The sequence below is a fragment of the Etheostoma spectabile genome, chromosome 22 (assembly GCF_008692095.1).
Source record: "Etheostoma spectabile isolate EspeVRDwgs_2016 chromosome 22, UIUC_Espe_1.0, whole genome shotgun sequence".
NCBI classification, from domain to species: Eukaryota; Metazoa; Chordata; class Actinopteri; order Perciformes; family Percidae; genus Etheostoma; species Etheostoma spectabile.
In genome coordinates this window covers 2,678,535-2,696,252 of record NC_045754.1, presented here as the reverse complement: position 1 = coordinate 2,696,252, position 17,718 = coordinate 2,678,535, and the positions used below count along the sequence as shown (strand labels likewise).

Genomic DNA, 17,718 nt, shown 5'->3' with positions numbered 1-17,718 from the left:
GTAAATGTCCTGTTCTGTAGACATGGTCCTTACTTATATATGTTATACTGTCCAACCAGTCAATGTCCTGTTCTGTAGACATGGTCCTTATTTATATATGTTATACTGTCCAACCAGTCAATGTCCTGTTCTGTAGACATGGTCCTTATTTATATATTTTATACTGTCAAACCAGTAAAACATGTCCTGTTCTGTAGACATGGTCCTTATTTCTATATGTTATACTGTCCAACTAGTAAAACATGTCCTGGGGCCTGTTGCACGAAACTAGGATAAGGGATTAAGCCGGGATATTCAAGTTATCCTGGATGAATTTAGCTTCGACTCGGTTGCACGAAACCAGATTGAATTAAACCCAGCCAAGTAACCATGGAGATTTATTCTTCGCGGCTAGCCTGGTCCAGAGCAGGCTAACAGCCAGGCTAAAATGAATCCTGGAGTCTCATGTGTCAAATCAGCTGCGGCTCTGATCCGAAATAAACGTGTTTAACAGTTATTCCGTTGTCTTCTGCATGTGTTCTGCTTCCATCAACATCCATTAGCCTACTTGTCACTATTGTTGTCGCGAGTTTGATTTAAACCCTACTACAGCTGTTTAGATGGTTAGAAATAGTTGCACTGCCACCCTGATGCGGAGTGGGACTTTTCCCGGTGGAACGGTAGTGTGTCGAGGCCGCCTGGCGTGCGGCTGCTGCCCGGTGGCCGGTGGCAGACCTGCGAGTCCCGTCAGTGTCCACTCTCTCTGTAAAAGTAGAGATGAGCAGCGCAGCGTCCGTGGTCTCAGCTTGAGGTTCATACAGGACGCGCTCCGAAGATTAAGTGTGACGATATTAATGTAGCGATATTCCAAGATGATATTAATGGCAGACTGGTCATTTACAGTGTAGTTTACATTCATCACACCGGGAACACCACAATGCTTCTTCATGTTTTTATTTTGGTGCGGTCACTTGTCAGAAGAATAAAAAAACATGAATATTGTTTTACATATGCTCACAGCGTGTATTGAAGTCACTTACTTCTTTTTCTAGTTGTTGTCCCTTTCTGATTGTTCTGTATGAACATTAATTATACAAAGAATTAGATATAGCTTATAGAGATTTGTGCGTGGTTGTAAAACATGTTTTCGCGTTGTGAATAAGGGTTTGAAATTAAGCCTAAATTCCTCATGGTCCATTTCCCGAGGAACATAAATTCCCTCTGCTCATTTTTGAGGCAAAGGCTATATTTTTACACCCTCACACATTCAGTCGGGACCGCTATGTTGGGCTTTTTCTCTCAGTTTGATAAGAGCCGTATTTCCCTTTTTGCATATTCTTCCCCTCCTCGTTGCTTTCCATTAGAAGCTGCTGCTCATTGGGTGAAACATATGGCGCATGCGTCTTCTCAATTCTGCAGCAGTAAATCTGTGATCAATAACGTGGTCTGTTTGAGAAAGCCGTGAACGTGCACTTATCCCAGCTATCTCCACCTGGCCTGACATAGCTCCACCTGTTTATCCTGGCTCGGTAAACGTGCAACCGATTAAGCCGCGATGAGCAGATCACACTAAGTCAAGCTGCGCTTTTTCAATTATCCTGGATATCTTTATTCTACTTTTGTGCAACAGGCCCCAGCTCTGTAGACATGGTCCTTATTTATATATTTATACTGTCCTACCAGTAAATGTCCTGTTCTGTAGACATTGTCCTTATTTATATAATTTACACTGTCCAACCAGTAAAACATGTCCTGTTCTGTAGACATTGTCCTTATTTATATAATTTACACTTTCCAACCAGTAAAACATGTCCTGTTCTGTAGACATGGTCCTTATTTATATATTTATACTGTCCAACCAGTAAATGTCCTGTTCTGTAGACATGGTCCTTATTTAAATATGTTATACTGTCCAACCAGTAAATGTCCTGTTCTGTAGACATGGTCCTTATTTATATATGTTATACTGTCCAACCAGTAAATGTCCTGTTCTGTAGACATGGTCCTTATTTATATATTTATACTGTCCAACCAGTAAAACATGTCCTGTTCTGTAGACATGGTCCCTATTTATATATCTATACTGTCCTACCAGTAAATGTCCTGTTCTGTAGACATGGTCCTTATTTATGTATTTATACTGTCCAACCAGTAAAACATGTCCTGTTCTGTAGACATGGTCCTTATTTATGTATTTATACTGTCCTACCAGTAAAACATGTCCTGTTCTGTAGACATGGTCCTTATTTATATATTTATACTGTCCAACCAGTAAAACATGTCCTGTTCTGTAGACATGGTCCTTATTTATTTCTTCTTGTTGAACCAATCCAATATGACTGTCAGTTTAAATAAACCTTGTGTTTAACTTGTTTTATTTGTTATGAATTGACTGTGATGTTTTTTTCCCAAAACATTTGAAATTTTACATGTTAAAATATATCAAAATTGTTATTGGTATCGCAATATTTATAATCGATGTCGCAATATCACATTTTGTCAATATTGTGCAACCCTAGTAGAAAGTAGAACACAACAGTGTGTTGTGTGGATTACCTAAAGTTACCTGGAACCAGGACTGTTGTCATGGATTTATGCAAATGTTGCGATCACATGTCCAGTTTTGCTGGAGGGAGAAGTCTCAGTGACACATATCTACAAAACCTGGACAAATAAAACCAAGTGAACTGGCCCTTTATCCTTTTTGGAAGTTTACATGATGTTTTCGTGAGCCAAACAGAAAGCAGGACTCCCCACACAGTGGGTTTCCATGCACAGCAGTAACCAGATTATGCCAGTTCTCCCCGTATACATGAGCCGAGACGAATGACACAGTAACTCTACCTCTGCTACTGTAGATGGCGCTCTGCCAACGCACAACTAGCTGTTTCTTCTGGTTGACCAATGCCAAAATTACACAGACCGCCACTAAATTAGTCAAATTGTTTCATTTACACATTGTCACAGCACAGGACAGCACAGCGTTCTCGCTAGATGACAACTTGATCAACTCATATCTAACCAGTGTCGAGTGGAATTAGCAAGCTAACGTTTTTAGCGTTAGCTAACATCAACGTCAGCCGGCAGCCGCAGCGGGGGTGCTGCTCGGTCCCTCCACTTTTTTGCCGAGACACAGCGTTGACACTGACATCCCCGAAGGTGGACAACCTATTTAGCCAATTCCCCGATGTCCGCTGTTGCCTCGGCGGGGAGTAAAACAAGGAAACTACAGGCTCTTTGCCGCCAATGGCCCGCTAATTTGGTCAATGCGGTTTATTTGTATGGTGTCAGAGCAACAACTATTACTTGTCATTCCCCGATGTAAGTCAAGTGCAGATTTGACTCGTGCATGCGTCACTTTGCGGCGAGTGAAGCTGTGAGTTGCGCATGCGTCACTTTGCGACAAGTAGCATATAAGATGCTAACGAGAGACTTCTGTAATGTCAATACAGTAAAAATGGACCGACTTAACCAAGTTCAATCACTGCTGGCTACAAGTTCATCAAACACAACAAAGGCTGTCAGTTGAATGACGTTTTGAGCTAACGTTTGCAATCAAACAACCATAACTAAAACGTTTTTGAAATGACTGCTAGCTTAGCTACAAGCTAGCAATCAAACACAACAAAGGCTGTCAATGGAATGGCGTTTTGAGCTAACGTTAGCAATCAAACAACCAGATAGCTAAAACATTTTTGAAATGATTCCCATCTTCTGTTATTGTTTATAATTAGAAAAGTTTATTATTTTATGGATTTCACAAATTTCAGTATGACACGTTATGTCGTAAACCGTTTAAATCTGAGCATGCGTGATTCAAATCTGTACTCGACTCACATTGGTGACTGACACGATTCACAGCGTCGACGGAATAGATTCCTGTTTAAAAACCAGGGGGAGGGGTAGCCCGGTTAAGGTGTTTACATGGAGTAATACCCAGCATCTCCTCTCTAAGCGTAGCTCCCATGGCGCCTTTTTAATGCTACGAAGCCATCACCCGCTGTTAGCATCCCATTGACTGCCATTCATTTTGGCGCCACTTTGACAGCAAATAACTTTACATCTGAAGCGTTTAAAGACTCGGTTTGTCCGTTTATTTCTAAAGAAACACGACAATGTATAAAAGGCTCCATTATCTTGTAGCTCACGTTATGGCTCCGTAGCAGATGTTTTTGTAATAATAGGCTAATAATTGCATCATAACCACGCAACTTATCGTTGCGTGGTCGACAAATCCTCATATTGTCAGGAGAAGCACGCAGACAGTTTCAAGTTACATTAGCTGTTCAGGTTTAATTACTAATGTTAACTAGCATGTTAGTTAGCAGTAATTAGCCTGCGCCAATGTTATCTCCTAACATAAAGCTTTTCTCTCCGTCTCTGCTGATTGGGAATGATTGACATTTCTCTTGCACAGCTACCAGAAGACTTACAACTTTCAGACACGTTGCCCACGTCACATCTACGTTGTCAAGCTCAGTTGGAGGCTGCGCAGTAACTCTCAGCCATCACCGGAAAAGTGCTTCCAATAGACTTCACTGGTCTCCGTCCAGAACAACGGGATCTGTTGGTCCACCTCTTTAACTGTCTATGGTAACACCCCGGTTACTAAAGAAGTTCTCTACCTCTGTTAACCGGGTTATGAGAACTCCGATTTTAAACGGGGTTGGGTGTTTGCGTGGCGTTTGAGAAATCGGGGTATTGCCATAACCCGAACATAATTTGTTTTTTTACTGATAACGACAACCACAATCAAACTGGAGCGTGTGCTGGAGGGAAAGTAGGTGTCAACTGTGTTAAACTATGGTAATCAAGAATCGGCATGGAGCAGGTGTTGGCTGTGTCGTGGGAGTTTCTGGTATGAGTGTGTAAGTTGTCCCAAATGCGAAAGAGTGTTTTCTGATTTGTGTGGTGTGACCTGCTTTCCATCATCGGCACTAAATACTGCTGATACAGCAGTTTTTCTACACAAAAAAACAACAAAAAAAGATGAAAATAGTGAAAGTGTTGTTCTCTCTACAGGTCCTAATAATGTTGCCCTAAAATGAGTTTGTCACAGTCTGACTCACACAAGCAACTGAAACAGTGTGTTTGTTCTTGGAACCTACCAGCTCTGAGTGAGTGTTAACTGTAAAAGTGAAACCATCATTATAAAGAAAATTGTTTAGTTTTTTTCCAGTCAACTTTTCCTGCATAAAAGACCCAAGAAACGTGGGGTTGGCTCACCTTTTGTTATAATAATGATTATAAACAATTATTATTGTACTGTTGTATCTGGAATAGGAAATTCAAGAACATTCTCTGGAATATACTGTACACCCCAGTGAGGGGAATTTTCTCCTTTACCAGAATCTTCACTTCACCTCCAGCGGATCCTATTCCTCGTTTTTAACATTTTAGGAGGTGTTTAATCCAAATGTCCCCCCTGATCTTGGGTCAGACACTTAAGGGGAATTCTCTCAGACTGGCAGTCACACAGCCCGTTCACTGGGACCAGATCACTCCAAAGTCCCGCGAATGTAAAAAGCCAAATGGAAGCATGCTCTGAAGCTTTTTCCTAGTATGTAACAGTAGGCCTAGAAGTAGGTCCCCCCCCCCCCCCAACACTATCTGACTCCCTGTTACTGGGGGTTTACATTGAAAGTTTCTCATTTATTAAATTGCTTAAAGTATTTAAACAAAGTTTTGCGTTGGAGTTTGTGACAATTCAAAAATCGCAATTTTGACGTAAAGATTTTCATTTCCACGGTAAATACATATCGGTTCCAAATTGTTTTTATTTTATTTTTAACAGTGTTTCACACACTATGTGTAAAGAATTTCTCACACATAGACTAATCAACACCGGCTGCCATACATTTCATTTTGTTATTGATCTTTTTTAACAGTATTTAAAACACGCATTCATTCAGCTGCATTTCCTTTAACTACTCTTCTCCGTCTGTCACCACACACGCGCACACACACACACACACACAACACACACACACCACACACACACCACACACACACCACACACACACACACACACACACACACACCACACACACACACACACACACACACAGGATGCAGGAAAAACCAGAGATGAGACGTACAGGATGACCTAATTTTAGGACAGGTACACTAATTATTGTAAGTGCAATGATAAGTTAAAGTCCACTAAGTCCTTTATCAAACCGTATGAATGTGTCCCGGCCCAGGATAGGAAACTAACTAACAATGAAAAGCTCAACAAGCCCCTGAAAGACGTGTTCAAATGTTATTCATTCAATAATATATTATAATAATAATAATAATATTCATACTATTTTTTTGCCAACATTTGCAGCATCCTGAGCCTTTTTGGTTATGTTACTAGGAAAACTCAGCCTAAAGTAGTTTTATTCTCCCCGAAACAAGTTTCCTTTTTATTTAAAAAAATATATACATACAAAAACAAATGCCTCCCGCAACTTCGTTGTAACAAACATACAAAAAACATTGCAACTTTTATTGCAATTTTTTACAAAAGTTTCACAACAACCTCAAAAGACTGCAGAGTAACATGTGGGAGGCAGTTCAACGTTAAAAGTGAGTGCAGCTTTGGTTTTAAAAGCCAGAATTTTTGAATGAGTTTTAAAATTGATGTATGTGGGACGGTCCCTTATTGTGGAGGATAGGCTATTCCGATAGTTATTTCCCTTTATTGACAAATTAGGTTGTCCTAAAGTGGTGCGCCTAAAAGGTATTACACAGTCCCCTTTGGTGGAGGCCCTTGTACTACCACCACTCCCAAATCTTTGAAAGAAATCATTCAGTGGGGGAGGGGCACAATGATGGAAAGCCTAATATCAGTTATCAGTTTCATTAACTACTAATAACTGGTGTTGCTATCGGCCTTAAAAAACCTTATCAGTCCATCCCCTAGACCAGATCACCCCAAAGATGAAATCATGCTCTTCCAGTAGAGCTTGTCCTACAGTGGGCCTGAAAAGCATACCAAGGAAGTGCAGTATCTGTCCTCTGTTAGCTCATGTGGAGCACCGGGTTCACTCAGCTACAAAAGCAACATGTCAGCAACATTTCAATGACAACACAAAAACTCCCTCTAGGCGAGCTGTCCTGAAGCTGCCTCTAACCTTTGACCTCCCTGTGCAGAAGTGCCAGAGTCTATTAGGAAACACAGGAAAAGAACTTTTCTCCATTCATCACAAACCAATTGTACCTTTTCCCCTCTGGTTCTTAAAGCTGCGGTAGGCAATTTATTTTGGGCTTTTTTGGGCAAAAAAACCCCAAAACTGACAGGATCTGAGAATACAACTCCAACCACAGTTATTAAAGGAATACTCCACCGATTTAGCATTAAGCTTTGTATCAGTAGAAAGCCGGTAGTATTTATGAATGACCGTGCTTCCCTCCCTCATGTCCCGCTGAGACGACAGATCTCTGTATTGCGTGTCTGGGGGAAAAAAAACTCAGATGACGTAAAAATCATCATTTTGCGTCATCGGAGGCATTTTTGCCCAGCGGCTTTAGACTACAAGCCAGCTAGTTCCACAGGTTTTCAACTCGCCTATATGGGATTGGACCCGAAGCGAGTCGCATGTCAGCCATCTTGGAGCTAAGCTACAACGGAATACTCAACACACTACGGAGACTAGCACTTCAGCCAGCGGTGTCGGCCGATGCCTCTAGCCGAGTAAGGGAACATCCATGGAAACGCCTAATTCCAGCTAGGTGGAGAGCTAACGCTAGCTGGCCACCTGTCCCACCCATCCTGCTTGCAAATGTCAGCTCATTAGACAACAAACTGGACTACATGCAACATGGGGCTTTTATCCAACTACTGCTAACTGCTGGTGGAGTTCGTGACTGTTAAATGCCGACCATTCTACATTCCACGCAAATTCACAGCTGTACTCCCAGCGCTAATGCTACCATTGCGTTAGCTGAACTTTACGGAGCCTATAATGTGTGTGCACTAAGTGTAGCCTGTTTTGTGTGTCGTTTTTATATAATGTCGTTTTTATTTATTTTAAATGTGTGACACCACTTGAGCCACGGTGAAACGTTGTTTTGTGTGTATGGTTGAAACGACAATAAAACACACTAGAGTTGAATGCCTCACTGTCTGCCTAAGTCAGTAAATGGTAGGCGTGGCTTGGGAGTGGACTATTTGAGCAGCAAAGCAAGTGCATTCTGGGACTTGGTGTCTTTCATCTACATTAGCCCAAAACACCATACTGGCTTTTCTCAGCCTAGAAGGCACCGATTTTTTAGAAGAATTTCACATTTCTACTACATAAGTGACCCAATTTAAAGATCTACTCATCTTTTCAACGGTGAAATAGCCGTTTAGGTGATAAAGACCCTTTAGTGGGGATGGGTGATATAAGTAATATCTTCTATCACAGTCTATAGAATTGTGAATAACAATACAGTAGATATTCTGAAATCTCTATTTGGAAGCCATACATACATTATATAAATCAAAATAATCAGTTTTGCACCCAAAAAAAAACTTCAATGAACGGCATCAATTTAATGCAAAACATACTGTAAACCCAGTCCTGCTGCATAGTTTGTAACATTTCTTGCGATGCCCTACACAGCCATAAACACCGTATTAACATCTACCGGCAACATCTCTCCGAGTTCAAAATCTGCATCATCTTACACGTCTTGAGATAACTCTTGTTATGAATTGATACTATAAATAAAATTGAAAATTGAATTGAATTACACAACTGAGTACAACTGTAGTACGTCTTCTGTGTCAACAGGATCACGTGTTTGCTCATTTCCATTCCTGCTCTAACTGGGCAACACTGCATTTAGAGTTTATTTTTGTATCCATAGCAACTAGAGCTGGGCGATACGGAGGAATTCAAACATCCCGATATTTTCCGACCAAATACCTCGATGTTGATATTGCGCGGATTTTGTCGGGTTGACAAATGATGCTTTCCCAAAATATAGACACAACGTAGAGGTGCACACCCAGCACTGCTGACTTCTTATCATGACTCATCAGCACTGCTGACTTAGTAATCACTTAATCTCATTACTGTGCAATATTTAATACTCAGTACTTTTGATACACCAATAACTGTATTAATTGCATAATGTGTATACAAACCCTTTATCTTTCTTACTATTTTATATAGTTGCTCACATATAGTTTTTATCTTCTTCTTCTGCACTACTTATATTTATGTTTTTATATTTTGTGTTGACATTGTAAATGGGTTGCTTTAATCTCACTGCACAGGTACTGCACTTGTGAATAATAACAATAAAGGAATCCTATTCTATTCTATTCTTCCTGCCCTGTAAAGCGGCTTTGAGTTCTAGAAAAGCGCTATATAAAGTCAGTTTATTATTATTATTGCTGACATTCAGTTGAGGTAAAGCCGGTCTTTAGCTTGTTTCCAGCACAGTAACAGGCAGTGCAATGTCTGTTTGCACATGTCTCAGGTCGTTGGTGTGTGTGTGGTGTGTGTGTGTGTGTGTGTGTGGTGTGTGTGTGTGTGGTGTGTGTGTGTGTGTGTGTGTGTGTGTAAGAGCTCACTGCAGGGAATCCTAGCCTGATGACGTATGTCTGCGATGCACAGCTGCAGGGTTAGCTGCAGGCCTGCTCTTCATTAGCCACACACACACACACACACACACACACACACACACACACACACACACCACACACACACACACACACACACACTTGATATCTCTCCGCTGTTTCTTTCACGTGCACTTTCACGTAAAGTCAACCTTAGTGAAGACTGTTGTTTGAGTTCCAAGCTGCTATTCGTTGTGTTTATTACAGACCAAAGCCAGAGGTCCTTACTGCTGCATGTTAATGCTACCGTGATAACATTGCAAACGAGCCCTGTTCGGCTTCGTTTTCTCTCTCTAACAGCAGCGGGCCGGGTGTAAATGATGGATTAACTTTAAACATGTCTCACCTGGATCCCCAGATATGTGGAGGAAGCGCCTTCAAGCTACGACAGGCTCATTTTTTCGTAAAAACCGTCGATCCTCATAACTCTGTTTCTCTCCAGCCATTTTGAGCCAAACCGTCAACTTGATCCGGCGGGTGGAACAAATATGACAAAGTTATTAATAAATTGCATTTCTCGTCTTATGCGTACCAAAATAATAAATAGAGTCAAAGAGACACCGCGTAGGTGTTAATAGTGAACAATGTGTGTTTGAAAAGGGTGAGGAAGCTTCATCCTGCAGTCGCAATTTCCTGTGAAACCCCGTGTAGACAGAAATGGTACGGCTCGTAAAATTCCGGGGACCTACTTTGCTCTGCTCGGTCCATTCAGCCAATGAGCGGCCGTGTAGTAACCTGTAGCGGAACAACACAGCGCTGTCGCTGTCAGACAGCTGAGAGGACGTCGGCTACGTCAAAGCCGTCTGGGAAATGGGGAATTTAGGACGTAGTAACAACAATGTAACGTTACCGTAGCCCCACATACAGCTGTACTTTTTGTGGAGAACTAAATAAAGCACTGGTGCATTTATTTTGGTCTTGCCAATATACTATAAAAAACTATGGAGCAGATTATCACATTTTATTGCTGTTCATATTCACCCTCAATGTACATTACTTTGGGACAATGAATATGATAGGAAGCTTTATTTATAGAGTATTACACAATACATTTAATAATTATTCTAACCAAATTGTATTTACATACTGTAAGTCGAAGTTTTTGAAAAGAAGCCAAGCTTTGTTAAACAATACAGTGTTTCCATTTCTACCTGTACAAACAAAAAAGCTGTTAGATCATATGACCTTTGTAAGTTTTACAAAATATTAATTTGAAGTGTTTTGCTTGTTTTTTTTTGTTTTTTCTTTTCTTTTAGTAACCCCCTGGCTGGTTTAGAACGTAGACTGTTAGGATGTACAGAAGATGATGTTTCCTACTGTATGTCCACATGTTTTAATACATTTTTACAAAAAATAAACATACACTCACACATGACGCCAGTTCCTTTATTTCAGCACCATAATGTAACACGCCGTTAAAATAAAATAAAATTTAAAAAAAATGTAATACTTCATTGAAGGTAAAAGTCCAGCATATAAAGCTGAAATTAAAGGGGCACTCCACCGGTTTTACAAACTATTTTTTCTGTTGCTCAAAAGTTCCCCAATTTACGGGAGTGCAGTACTAATTCACCCGAGCATCCTTTTTAAGAAGTAGGCTGCAGAAAGGGAAGTATCAAAAGAAAAAATGCTCTTATGCAGGATAAATGGCCTCTGTCGTTGTTATGTTGTTCTGTATTGATGACTGGATTTGTGTGAGTGATGAGCTCATTAGGCTTTTCCTCTGCTCATACTGATTCGGATTATAAGATGATTATGTCACGGCTAACACCCAAGCTCCTTAATATGACCAATATCGATGTTGATACCAATCCAGTACATCAGATCTGAGCATACATAATTGAAAAGGTCTTCGTTTAATAGTGGGCAATTTAGTTCCCTGTATTACAACCCAAATCCCATGTCAGTTGGATATGATAATTTAATTTATTGCAAATTTGTTTGGGAATTTGCACCATTGAAATACAGAACCACCTAAGGCAAGATTTGATTTATTACTTACATAGATTAGATTAGATTCAACTTTATTGTCATTACACAGTACAGGTACAAGGCAACGAAATGCAGTTTGGGTCTAACCAGAAGTGCAATAGCAGTAAGTGCAGGATATACAATGGTTTCATAAGTGCAGCACATGGATATGTACTGAATAAATATAGAAATGAATACTATTATAAACCGAATTTTACAGACAGATACAGTCCTATGAATATAATATATAGATAACAAGTATTGTGAGCAAGATTTACAGCTGTATATGTACTGAATATAATATACAGGTGGATATTACTACAAATAGAATTGTTACAGGTGAATATGTACTATGAATATATATACAGATGGCTATTACTGTAAACACAATTTTTACAGATTGATACATATGATAAGTTCAGGCTAAAATGAGCAGTGTAACAATGGATTAAAGGTAGTATATAAAGTTTGGGTAGAAGCTATCCAAATTAAAGTGCAGTGGAGAGTATTTGCATATTACAGTTAAAATACGGTATTGAAATGTATATGTAAACAATTGGTACTGTAAATAAACAGTCAGCAGTGCAAATTGATATACTAGTCAAGGTAAGTAGTGCAAGATGCAGATATAAACAGTGCAGATGATCCTTCTTGTCCCAGGAGGGAGTTGTTTTCAAAGCCTGCACATGTTTATGTCTCACAAGACATCCATACATTGGACATATTGTCATACACACACAACACATATATATGTATGTTGATGTATATATATATATATACATTTATACATATATACTGTGCAAAAGTCTTACCGTACGTACACACCGCCACTAACTTGAGCTGCAAAAAAGCTCTGGCCGCTCCACCAAGGACGCTTGTCAAAAAGTACGGGGACGTTTTTTGACGCTTTGGCATATGACATGGCCAATACACGGACACTAGAAACCCTTTATAAATTACATAACTAATGAGTGATTGTTAATTGGTCGCAGCGGGGTCTGTTAGCAGTTAGCTTGCTCGTTAGCCGCTGAGCCGTAGCGGCGTCCAGGCAGAGCGAGCAGCCGTCGGATTAATCTAGTGACCCGTGCAGGACGTCACTGTGAGAGGACCATTAGAGACGATGGGACCGGCAGCTAACGTTAACTGGTCCCCATGTACAAACAACGTTATATTATAAATTATAGGTAACCTAGCAACGGCAATTATGAGCTTGTCCTCAGAATTAATGTTTTGGTGGGAACCAAAGTTTACATCGTATGTTTCTCCGGGATCAGCCAGCGCGAAGGACGTCTATGTTCCGATTGGCGGCTGGCGTTAGCCGCTGAACCGCGTCATAGCTCATTACCATAAAGTTAAAAAAATGTCAACTTTCTGATTGACGCTCAACATGCTCCTCACAGCTGAGAGAAGCCGGCTTCCATTGAAAATGAATGACTTCCGGTAACTTTAGATGCTCCAGTTGGTGGGGGTGTGAATGTCCGGTTAGGCAGGTGTGAATTTTGAAGTGAACATTTTTATTTTTTATCAATTTACAAAATGCAAAGTGAGCAAACAAAAGAAAAATCTCAATCACATCAATATTTGGTGTTACTAGCCTTTGCCTTCAAACCAGCATCAATTCCTATAGGTACACGTGCAAAAGGTCGGGCAACGTTGAGGATCGTAGACGCAGTGGTCGGCCAAGGAACCTTGCAGACAAATGGCAGCAGGTGCTCTGGACCGAAAACTCAAAATTAAATGAAATGAAATATTTAGCTGTTGCAGAATAGCTGTATGGCTTTGTGGGGGGCCATGCCATCACTTCCAGGACTTCTTGTTCTTCTTTACACTGAAGATCGATCTTAATGACTTTGGCTCTATGTTTGGGTTAGTATCTGCCTGTCTTTCTCAGCATTGAGGACACCATTAATCCTGACCAAATCTCCAACTCCATTTGCAGAAATGCAGTCCTAACTTGCAAGGAACCTCCACCATGCTTCCCTGTTGCCTGCGGACACTCATTATTGTCCCGGTCTCCAGCCCTTTGGCAAACAAGCCGCCTGCTGCTACAGCCAAATATTTCAAATGTGGAGTCATGAGTCCAGAGCACCTGCTGCCATGTTTCTGCCTCCCAGTTCCAATGTTTTCAGGCATAGTTGAGTTACTTGGCCTTGTTTCCATGTCGGAGGTCTGGCTTTCCGGCTGCAGCTCTTCCATGAAGACCACTTCTGGCCAGACCTCTCCAGACAGTAGATGGTGTACCCGGGTCCCTCTGGTTTCTGCCAGTTCTGAGCTGATGTCACTGCTGGACATCTTCAGATTTCGAAGGGGAATAAGCTTGATGTGTTTTACATCTGCTGCACGAAGGTTCCTTGGCCGACCACTGCGTCTACGATCCTCAACGTTGCCCGACGTTTTGCACGTGTACCTATAGGAATTGATGCTGGTTTGAAGGCAAAGGCTAGTAACACCAAATATTGATGTGATTTAGATTTTTCTTTTGTTCACTTACTTTGCATTTTGTAAATTGATCAAAATAATTGATCATTAGTTATATTTTTGAAAGCATTCCACCCCTTCCCAAGACTTTTGCACAGTACTGTTATATATACACACACACACACACACATCTGTGTATGGTTATAGGATAATACTTGAGGGCAATAATAATTTTAATAATTGAGGGCATTTCATTTAATCCTGCTACGGCAGACGGGACAAATCTCCACCCAAAACCGGCCCTCCTCCTAATAGCTTGGCCATGTTTAGTAGAGGGGCCGTGTCACAAAATCTAGCTTTCATTTATGCCCACAAGTATGCTAGTATTAGTACAGTAGGGTACGTACTGTATACATTGCAAGGAGTGTTATGCTGTAATTGCTACTGAGTACCACAGTATATCCAACTGTTTCCACTAAAGTTGCATTCTTATTGCATATTTTATTCTTACTGCAATGATGACAGAAAGATTAATTATGATTAATTAACAGTTATACTGATATTCTATTTTATTGTTTGTCAGTTTTTATGATGTGTGTGAAATCTTGCGATACATTATAGGATCTGTTATGACACAAATGCATACCCATAAACACACACATTTAGACATGCATGTGAATTGACACACAAACATGCGCACCACACACACACATTCGCCCTTTTTACTGGTATTTCACACAACGTTCCTGATGCAATGAAGCATGGTGTTGTTAGTTTTGCAATTTGAGTCACCTGGGGCTACACATGTCCTGTTCTGTTAACCACTGTCACAGGCCTCAGTGTATAGTCTGTGGCAGGTGGTGACACTTTCTGCCTGTGACCGTGTATGTGTGTGCGTGTGTGTGTATATATGACAGACAGACAGAAAAAGATGTATTCATGCTACTTAGGATGTCTCTGTCTTTCTCTGTCTCCCTGTTAGTCTCTCTCACACAGCAGCAGTGACAGAAGCCTTGAGAACAAAGACGTGTAATCAGGAACTTCAGTACAGGTGTTGTCACTGCTGCGTTTCTGAAAGGCTCTGTTTCATGCTGATAGTGCTCGGCGAGTAATATCAGCCCTTCTCATCTCCCAAAACAGGATATGAAAGAGAGTTGCCTTTTTCTGTTACCCTTGATGAAACACTGAGGTATCACTCACTGGCATTTGTGCCTCATTACTGTAAGCAACACTTGAAATAAAGTCTTAGGTATCACTGTGAAACATATGTTTAAACATTCAAAAATGATATTGGATTCTCAGTGTGTGTGTGTGTGTGTGTGTGTGTGGCTGTATATTGAACTCTTGGCTGTATGAGCTAAGAGCTCCTTCTTTTAAACAACGCTTAAAGGTCTTAACTGTTGAAAAAAAATAGTTGTGGCATCCCTGCTTTGGGATCAATACAAGGATCTTTAGCTCAGGGCCAAATAAAATTAAGAATTGCTTTAGGATAATGACAGTATCGACCAGCGCTCAGTAAAGCGTTTCAAGCTGCGGCGGGGTTAATTCCCATCTATGAAGGTGTTCAGGGAGCCAGTCTGAGTCAGGTTTGACGGTCAAAGTAATTCTCTCCAGCGTGGTGCTGCTGTAGCACTGTGCACAGCACCAACTTTCCATCTGTACCACGCTTCCACTTTAAGCTAGACTGCAATGCAATTCACAACATCTTCTATGGAAACGCAGACATAGACCACACTAGTACAATTCAACTACTGCAAGGTTAAGGAATAACCAAGCCTCTCCATTGGGTGATATAAAGTAATATCTTCTATCACAGTCTGTAGAATTGTGAATAAAAGCAGTAGATATTCTGAAATCTCAATTTCAATTTCACCCAAAAGTCCTCAGGTGACTCATGGATGATTTGTCCTGACAGGTCAGTATAAGTTATGGTCAGGTTAGGCTACACTGTTGGTTAGACACTGTAATATGACATAATAACCCAATTACAGCTTAGAAATAATGGTTAGGCAAACAACCAGAATTAGCTCTTTTTTGGCATGTTGAAACAACCGCTTCCTTGGGTTGAGGACACAAAGAATTCTCGCCAAATCCAAAAGAAGTAAGTTCTTCCTCTTCTTTTCAAGCTGATGTATTTTTTAAGCAAGGTACTTTGAGCGAGCATTCCTTGTTGCGTATTCCCTCTGTGAATAGAAGTAATTTACCTTGCTCATTATGTGAGACGTTGAGGTGTTTTGATGTTTGGAGATGAAAATGCTTTGAGATGAAATATTCATTTTTTTTTTTTTTTAGTTGGCTTAATTATGTATGTGTCCACTGTCAAGTTGGAAACTGCTGCTCCTGTGAGGGATGTTTCAAGCGTACCTTTTTGCCATTGGCACAGAATACATTACCTCCTTATTACAGGAATTGCCTGGCGTACACTCAAATGCAACCTTATGGAAATATTAAATGAAGAGGCTGCACACCTCAGTGGACACACTGAATAAGCATGAGCATTGTTCGTGACTCATAAAGTGAAGGGTTTGGGGTGATTGTCGTTTTTTTGTTTTTTACTCATTTTATGCTATCCTTTGTTTTAGCCAAGACTTGTCTATTCTTGTCATATAACAAGAATACCTGTATCTTTTTTCTTTTATTTAAAAAAATTTTATTCCAACGTGATAAAAGATTTGTGCTCTGGATTAAAAGGGGCGGGGGGCCTTGGGGAAAATTTTTTTAAACATCAAAGTCCGTCCTGTGTGTGTGTTTGTGGTGTTTTGTGTGGTTGTTGGGGGGTTTTTTGGGTTTGTGTGTGTTGTGGTGTGTGTGTGGTTTTTTGGGGCATGTGAATAATCAGCAGGTCTCCTTGGGGGGTTTTTTTTTAAAAGGGCCTTTTTGAAAAAATCAAAAGATCCAGACCCATCAGGTGACAGTACTATTGCTAAAGCTAGCACCCCTTACTAAGCTTTAAAGAAGAAAATGGGAAAGCAAAGACAAATATACATGTTAAATTACAGCTTTAGGGTTTCTTTAGGAAATTTGTTACCGAGAAAGAGCCAGGCAATTTTTTCCCCTTTTCTCTTTAGAAAGCTAAGCTAACCACTCGCTAGCCTAGCTTAGTTGGGACGAATAGAGGATATTGTTGTTTGGTTTTAAATCTAACCTTCCCCAAAAACAACTAAAAAGCATGTTTTCTAAAATCTTTACCATTCCTATATATTCGGGATTGGGGGTTGGGATTTTTTGCCATGTTTAGTTAAAAATGGAAAAAAGGGTACTGCTACCCTTGCTTGCCAAATTAAAAAAAGGCCTACCCCTTTTAAAGCTTACCAACTAAATGTTGACTTGAAACTATAATCCATTCACGAGAACATGAAAAAAACAGTAATAGGGTGAATCAACAGTTTTGGGATTGCTTTTCCGAAACCCCCTCCCAGTCTATATGGAAAACCATGTTAGCCATAGACACTACTCAGAGAATGTTTTTCTGTTACGATCCACTTTGCCTACTTGTAGAGAGTAGATATCTGTTTAAAATGAAGGTACAGCTAGCAGCGAGCTATCTTAGCTTAGCATAAAGACTGAGCCTATTTCCACGTACCTTGTTATTTTTGACAAACAGAGACATTTCCCTTCGTTTACACGCAACAAAAAATTTGCCTCTGAAAACGATTCTTTCTTAAGTCACCCGCCAGAGTGGAGATTTTTGAAGTCTTCTTTTGCACGTTTGTCTCACCTTTCTGAAAACTGACAGCTGTGCACGATGT

At 40.4% G+C, this 17,718-nt stretch overlaps 1 protein-coding gene across 1 annotated transcript in view; it reads right to left on the bottom strand.

Moving 5' to 3' along the window:
• Positions 1-10,218, bottom strand: part of znf438 (zinc finger protein 438) — a 60,266-nt gene extending 50,048 nt beyond the window's left edge. Inside the window, exon 1 of the mRNA XM_032503385.1 lies at positions 9,927-10,218. The gene's annotated coding sequence lies outside the window, so the exon portion shown is untranslated. The remainder of the gene's footprint in view (positions 1-9,926) is intronic.
• Positions 10,219-17,718: the final 7,500 nt, after the last annotated feature.